General features: G+C 62.1%; 1 non-coding gene and 1 pseudogene across 1 annotated transcript; both read right to left on the bottom strand.

Annotated features, from left to right (window-relative positions):
• LOC126435721 (large subunit ribosomal RNA) overlaps positions 1–6,130 on the bottom strand; it is a 9,559-nt pseudogene extending 3,429 nt beyond the window's left edge.
• A 188-nt stretch (positions 6,131–6,318) lies between these two features.
• LOC126435722 (5.8S ribosomal RNA) lies at positions 6,319–6,473 on the bottom strand. Its single transcript, XR_007580149.1, has one exon. It is a non-coding gene; the product is annotated as a 5.8S ribosomal RNA (ribosomal RNA).
• Positions 6,474–7,110: the final 637 nt, after the last annotated feature.

Below are 7,110 nucleotides of genomic sequence, written 5' to 3' on the forward strand. Positions count from 1 at the left end.
GTGCAGGTTGGAGATGGCACGCCTGATGGACGGCGTGTTGTAGTAGGCCGCTTTCTCGGAGTGACACCAGTCGAGCCGGAGATGGTCTCCGACTACCTGGGCGTCGATGACGCGGGCGATGCCGTCTTTAACCGCCACCACGTCAGGCTTGCGGATTCCCTCAGGTGTGCGGAGGTGGGGCTCCACAGAAACATTGAAGCCCCTCTGCGCGAGTCCACGGGCGACATAGCGCACGATCGCGTCATGCCGCTTAACCCGGGACCCGTGCGTCCTGAAGCAAGCCTGTAACACGTGGTTGGCGGTCTCTACGGCCTGGCAGCCCGCGCGGCATCTGGTGTCCGCCTCCCGCCCGCGACTGCGCCGTGCCTTCGTGGGGAAGGTGTTGATGCGGGCGCGGAGAGCGTCGATGAAGTTACGCCCAGATAGCAGGCGACTGGTGTCAGCGACCCACTGGTGTTGCCCCTTGACGGCGGCGGAAGATGACAGCGCCGCACCGTCAAAGGCAACGTGCAGGCGCGCGGCCCACATCTCTCCAACCTGCGTCGACGATTTGAGGAGGTGACCCTCCCACATAAGATGCCGCTCCAGCACCTCAATCTCACGCTGTACCTCGTCCCGGCCTGCACCGTCGGGGGCTGGTCCAATCCTCTTCAGCGCCAGGAGACGGGACCGGCGGAGTGTTGGCCCCATCCATCGGCATGATGGGATGCCGAGGCCTCCCTGGGCTACAGGAGCATGGAAGTAGCCCAGGGGAGTGTCCGCCGGAAGGCGGAACCATCTCCTGACGGCGGCCCGGATGGTCACGTCTGCCGCTTTCAACGCACCCACTCGGGTGCGGCTGAGGGCCAGCCCGTGGTACAGGCCTGGGAGAAGTACGTTGGTGAGGGCGTAGAGGCGCTGTTGCGGCTTAAGCGGAGCTCGGGAGATGACGTCCAGCTGCTCCACCAGGTGGCGTCGTGGGTTGAACACGCAGCGACCCGCGGTGGAGAATTGCAGTCCCAGATACCGGAAGGTTTCACCCACACGTAGGGCGGGCATGGTGGCGTTGCCCGCTTTGAAGGTAACGTCGGCGTCGACCTTCACCTTCTTGTCACGCCCAGACGCGACTAAAGCGAGGGTGAAACACTTCCGGGCGTTGATCTGCAGCCCCAGATGGCCGAGGGCTGCGACGGCTGCGTCGATGAGGGACTGCAATCCCCTCGCGGTCGATGCAAAAAGCAGGACGTCATCTGCGAAGGCCGCAGCGTTGACTCTGCGGCCGAGGATCCGAGCTCCGATGTGGGAGGGAAGTTGACTCAAAACATAGTCCACCGCAAAATTGAAAAGGAGGGGGGAGAGGGGGTCACCCTGACGCACACCCCTTGCCGGCTGCAGGGGCACGCCCACGTCGGCGCCGCCCGCTATCACTGTCGTGCTACCCTCGTAACACCTTTCGACGTACTCAATAAAGCAATCCGGCAGGCCATGAGCCCTCAGCACGGGGCGGAGGGCAGCATGGTCCACCGAATCGAACGCTTTAGAGACGTCGATCGATGCCACAAAAACAGAGCGACAGGAGCGGACTGCGTCGGTGAGAGCAGTGTCCAAGATGAAGGTGTTTTCCAACATCCCATCCCGGGGGATGAATGCCCGCTGACGTTCGTCCACAGCACATGCACGCATCAGGCGTGACGCGAGAACCTTGTGAAAGGTCCGCGCCAACACCGAGCAGACCGTAATGGGGCGAAAGTCAGCGGGGGATGTTGGTGCAGCCGTTTTGGGGAGAAGTGACGTCCGGGCGCGAAGCAGACGCTCGGGGAGGGCGCGGGCCAGGAGGAAGAGGTTCAAGAGTTTCACCAGGACTTCATGCGGCAGGCGCCGCAGCTCCGCAGGAGTCAGGCCGTCCGGCCCGGCCGCCGATCCCCTGGGCGGCAAGGCAGCAGCGACCTCCTCACGTGTGACCGGCCCCCATAGGCACTCAGGAGCGACAGGCTCCGAGTGCGGGAGAAGGCGGTCACGGATGAAGCCAGCGGTGGAGATCGGCTTCTTCGTGAAGAGGTCCGCCCAGAAGTCCAGCAGACCGGGGATGTCGGGTGGCGGCTGCAGCAGGGTGCCGTCCAGCAAGCCGCGCACGCAACGTGCACGCGACCTGCGGAAGGCGTCCTGTGTCCGCGCGAACTCCCAGCGGCGCCGCTTGCGCTTCTGCAGCGGCGGGGCGGCAGGCGGCCGCTTGGATGATTGGCGCGGCCGCTGTGCCCTGGTGATCGACCTCTCCCCCCTGGACCCGACCGACGCAAGGGCATCCGGGAGCATGCCCAGGATGACATCGGGCGGCGTGCCCCGCCCCAGACCAATGACTCGATCCAGAGCAGAGAAACGCTGGGCGGAAGCAGGTAGCCCCGCCAGATGCTCCCAGATGGCGGCGTCAGTCGGCCCCTCCGGCGGCGGCCCGGTGGTGTCGGCCGCGAAGTCCTCGGCTGCGTCGACGGGCGGCGCAGCGGCCTCGCCCGCGTCAGGCAGCGAGCTCGCTGCTCCCCGGCGGGACGCCGGCTCTTCCCCCCGACCGATCTCAAGCGCCTCCATGAATTGGCGGACAAGCTGCTTGTGGGCAGCTTGCCGCCGTCGGCACTTGATTGCCTCAAGCGTTCGGTCGGGGAACATCCTAATAAGCTCTTGATTAACGAAGAAGAACCGGGCGTCCCTCTCAAGGAACAGTTCGGCCTCTGCCTTGGCGAGCGACAGGACTTCTTCCTCCGTCCACCTCGCGCGATGCCTCTCCGTCACGATCTCAGCGTTGGCGGCCGCAAGGTGTTGGCGGCGGCGATGGACCCCGAGACCGTTCTTCGTGGTAAAAGTGCGGTGGCACTCACTGCAAGCAAAGGGAGCTACACAAACTATCGCATTTTCGTTACGGCCGGTTGGCCGGATAGGTGCTGGGGTAGCTGGGGTGGCACCTTCAGCGGAAGGGCCACCATCTCTTGTTTCTTGTAGGCTGCCCCCAACTATAAAGGGATAATGCGAGGGGGGGCTGGTAACCCCCCCAAGCCCCTGGTGCGGTCTTCCACTCTGCGAAAATCAGCGGGCCCACGAGAAGGGGAGAAGACCGCAGGAGAAGAGAGGCTAAGAGGGCTAGGCCCATGTATTGCGCATCACTCTCCCTGTAACTATAACCCAAGGAAGGCACCTCGCAGCAGCAGCACGACTACATCAAGACCGCACTTCGAAAAGCCAAGTCCGGATGCAGCCACACCGCCGCCACTTGGCCACCTTAAGAGAGTCATAGTTACTCCCGCCGTTTACCCGCGCTTGCTTGAATTTCTTCACGTTGACATTCAGAGCACTGGGCAGAAATCACATTGCGTCAACACCCGCTAGGGCCATCGCAATGCTTTGTTTTAATTAGACAGTCGGATTCCCCCAGTCCGTGCCAGTTCTGAGTTGATCGTTGAATGGCGGCCGAAGAGAATCCGCGCACCCGCGCGCCCCCGGAGGAGCACGCTAAGGCGGACGCGGCCTCGCAGCAAGGAAGATCCGTGGGAGGCCAAGGCACGGGACCGAGCTCGGATCCTGCACGCAGGTTGAAGCACCGGGGCGCGAACGCCGCGCAGGCGCGCGCATCCTGCACCGCCGGCCAGCACGAGGCCGACCAACGGCGAGAGCAGACCACGCCCGCGCTAAACGCCCGCACTTACCGGCACCCCTACGGCACTCACCTCGCCCAGGCCCGGCACGTTAGCGCTGACCCACTTCCCGACCAAGCCCGACACGCCCCGATCCTCAGAGCCAATCCTTATCCCGAAGTTACGGATCCAATTTGCCGACTTCCCTTACCTACATTATTCTATCGACTAGAGGCTCTTCACCTTGGAGACCTGCTGCGGATATGGGTACGAACCGGCGCGACACCTCCACGTGGCCCTCTCCCGGATTTTCAAGGTCCGAGGGGAAGATCGGGACACCGCCGCAACTGCGGTGCTCTTCGCGTTCCAAACCCTATCTCCCTGCTAGAGGATTCCAGGGAACTCGAACGCTCATGCAGAAAAGAAAACTCTTCCCCGATCTCCCGACGGCGTCTCCGGGTCCTTTTGGGTTACCCCGACGAGCATCTCTAAAAGAGGGGCCCGACTTGTATCGGTTCCGCTGCCGGGTTCCGGAATAGGAACCGGATTCCCTTTCGCCCAACGGGGGCCAGCACAAAGCGCATCATGCTATGACGGCCCCCATCAACATCGGATTTCTCCTAGGGCTTAGGATCGACTGACTCGTGTGCAACGGCTGTTCACACGAAACCCTTCTTCGCGTCAGCCCTCCAGGGCCTCGCTGGAGTATTTGCTACTACCACCAAGATCTGCACCGACGGCGGCTCCAGGCAGGCTCACGCCCAGACCCTTCTGCGCCCACCGCCGCGACCCTCCTACTCGTCAGGGCTTCGCGGCCGGCCGCAAGGACCGGCCATGACTGCCAGACTGACGGCCGAGTATAGGCACGACGCTTCAGCGCCATCCATTTTCAGGGCTAGTTGCTTCGGCAGGTGAGTTGTTACACACTCCTTAGCGGATTCCGACTTCCATGGCCACCGTCCTGCTGTCTTAAGCAACCAACGCCTTTCATGGTTTCCCATGAGCGTCGATTCGGGCGCCTTAACTCGGCGTTTGGTTCATCCCACAGCGCCAGTTCTGCTTACCAAAAGTGGCCCACTTGGCACTCCGATCCGAGTCGTTTGCTCGCGGCTTCAGCATATCAAGCAAGCCGGAGATCTCACCCATTTAAAGTTTGAGAATAGGTTGAGGTCGTTTCGGCCCCAAGGCCTCTAATCATTCGCTTTACCGGATGAGACTCGTACGAGCACCAGCTATCCTGAGGGAAACTTCGGAGGGAACCAGCTACTAGATGGTTCGATTAGTCTTTCGCCCCTATACCCAGCTCCGACGATCGATTTGCACGTCAGAATCGCTACGGACCTCCATCAGGGTTTCCCCTGACTTCGTCCTGGCCAGGCATAGTTCACCATCTTTCGGGTCCCAACGTGTACGCTCTAGGTGCGCCTCACCTCGCAATGAGGACGAGACGCCCCGGGAGTGCGGAGGCCGCCGCCCCGTGAAGGGCGGGGAAGCCCCATCCTCCCTCGGCCCGCGCAAGGCGAGACCTTCACTTTCATTACGCCTTTAGGTTTCGTACAGCCCAATGACTCGCGCACATGTTAGACTCCTTGGTCCGTGTTTCAAGACGGGTCGTGAAATTGTCCAAAGCTGAAGCGCCGCTGACGGGAGCGATTATTCCGCCCGAGAGCATCCCGAGCCAACAGCGGCGCGGGTCCGGGGCCGGGCCAGGTAGGTCCGTCATCCGGGAAGAACCGCGCGCGCTTGCCGGGAGCCCGAGCGCCCAAAGGGGCGAATCGACTCCTCCAGATATACCGCCGGGCAGCCAGCCAGGACACCGGGGCTCTGCCCAACAGACGCGAACCGAGGCCCGCGGAAGGACAGGCTGCGCACCCGGGCCGTAGGCCGGCACCCAGCGGGTCGCGACGTCCTACTAGGGGAGAAGTGCGGCCCACCGCACACCGGAACGGCCCCGCCCCGCGGCGAGTGGAAAGGCAACCGGACACGACCCCGCCGCGAATTGCTCCGCGCGGGCGGCCGGCCCCATCTGCCGAGGGCGGAGGCCAGTGGCCGGATGGGCGTGAATCTCACCCGTTCGACCTTTCGGACTTCTCACGTTTACCCCAGAACGGTTTCACGTACTTTTGAACTCTCTCTTCAAAGTTCTTTTCAACTTTCCCTCACGGTACTTGTTCGCTATCGGTCTCGTGGTCATATTTAGTCTCAGATGGAGTTTACCACCCACTTGGAGCTGCACTCTCAAGCAACCCGACTCGAAGGAGAGGTCCCGCCGACGCTCGCACCGGCCGCTACGGGCCTGGCACCCTCTACGGGCCGTGGCCTCATTCAAGTTGGACTTGGGCTCGGCGCGAGGCGTCGGGGTAGTGGACCCTCCCAAACACCACATGCCACGACAGGCGGCAGCCTGCGGGGTTCGGTGCTGGACTCTTCCCTGTTCGCTCGCCGCTACTGGGGGAATCCTTGTTAGTTTCTTTTCCTCCGCTTAGTAATATGCTTAAATTCAGCGGGTAGTCTCGCCTGCTCTGAGGTCGTTGTACGAGGTGTCGCACGCCACACCGCCAGCCGGCTGTGCACGCTACCGAGTAAGTACCGGTATGCGAACCGCCAGGCGACGGGCGCGCATCGCACGTTTAAGGAGACGCGGCCGGCCCCACAGGCGGCCACGACACTCCCAGGTCTGCGAAGCGGGGCAAACGCCGCGCGCTTCAGTATACGTAGCCGACCCTCAGCCAGACGTGGCCCGGGAACGGAATCCATGGACCGCAATGTGCGTTCGAAACGTCGATGTTCATGTGTCCTGCAGTTCACATGTCGACGCGCAATTTGCTGCGTTCTTCATCGACCCACGAGCCGAGTGATCCACCGTCCTGGGTGATCTTTTCATAGTTTCCACCATCTCTTTCGAGACAGTTGCATAGGCGGGACTGAGGCGTGTGGCGGCCCTGTTCCAGCGTTCAGTGTCCAACGGCCTCACGGCCGATGGGCGTCGTACGGCTCCACACCGGAGCGGACAGGCAGTCGGGCGAAAGTCATTCAAAACCGGCGCCAGGCGCCAGGTGCCGCAGGCCAGCCGCTCCAGCGCTTCAGCGCTCGTACCACACAACATTGCCGTTAGTTTTGAGACGAACGCGTGGTTCCGCACGCGGCGCACGGCTACTGCGAGCCGTACAGGTAGCTGCGTGTTGCGCGACACGACACGCACATCGAAAGACATGCAGTCTAGTCGGTAATGATCCTTCCGCAGGTTCACCTACGGAAACCTTGTTACGACTTTTACTTCCTCTAAATGATCAAGTTTGGTCATCTTTCCGGTAGCATCGGCAACGACAGAGTCAATGCCGCGTACCAGTCCGAAGACCTCACTAAATCATTCAATCGGTAGTAGCGACGGGCGGTGTGTACAAAGGGCAGGGACGTAATCAACGCGAGCTTATGACTCGCGCTTACTGGGAATTCCTCGTTCATGGGGAACAATTGCAAGCCCCAATCCCTAGCACGAAGGAGGTTCAGC

Source organism: Schistocerca serialis, unplaced genomic scaffold (genome assembly GCF_023864345.2).
Source record: "Schistocerca serialis cubense isolate TAMUIC-IGC-003099 unplaced genomic scaffold, iqSchSeri2.2 HiC_scaffold_1216, whole genome shotgun sequence".
In the NCBI taxonomy this organism is placed as follows: domain Eukaryota; kingdom Metazoa; phylum Arthropoda; class Insecta; order Orthoptera; family Acrididae; genus Schistocerca; species Schistocerca serialis.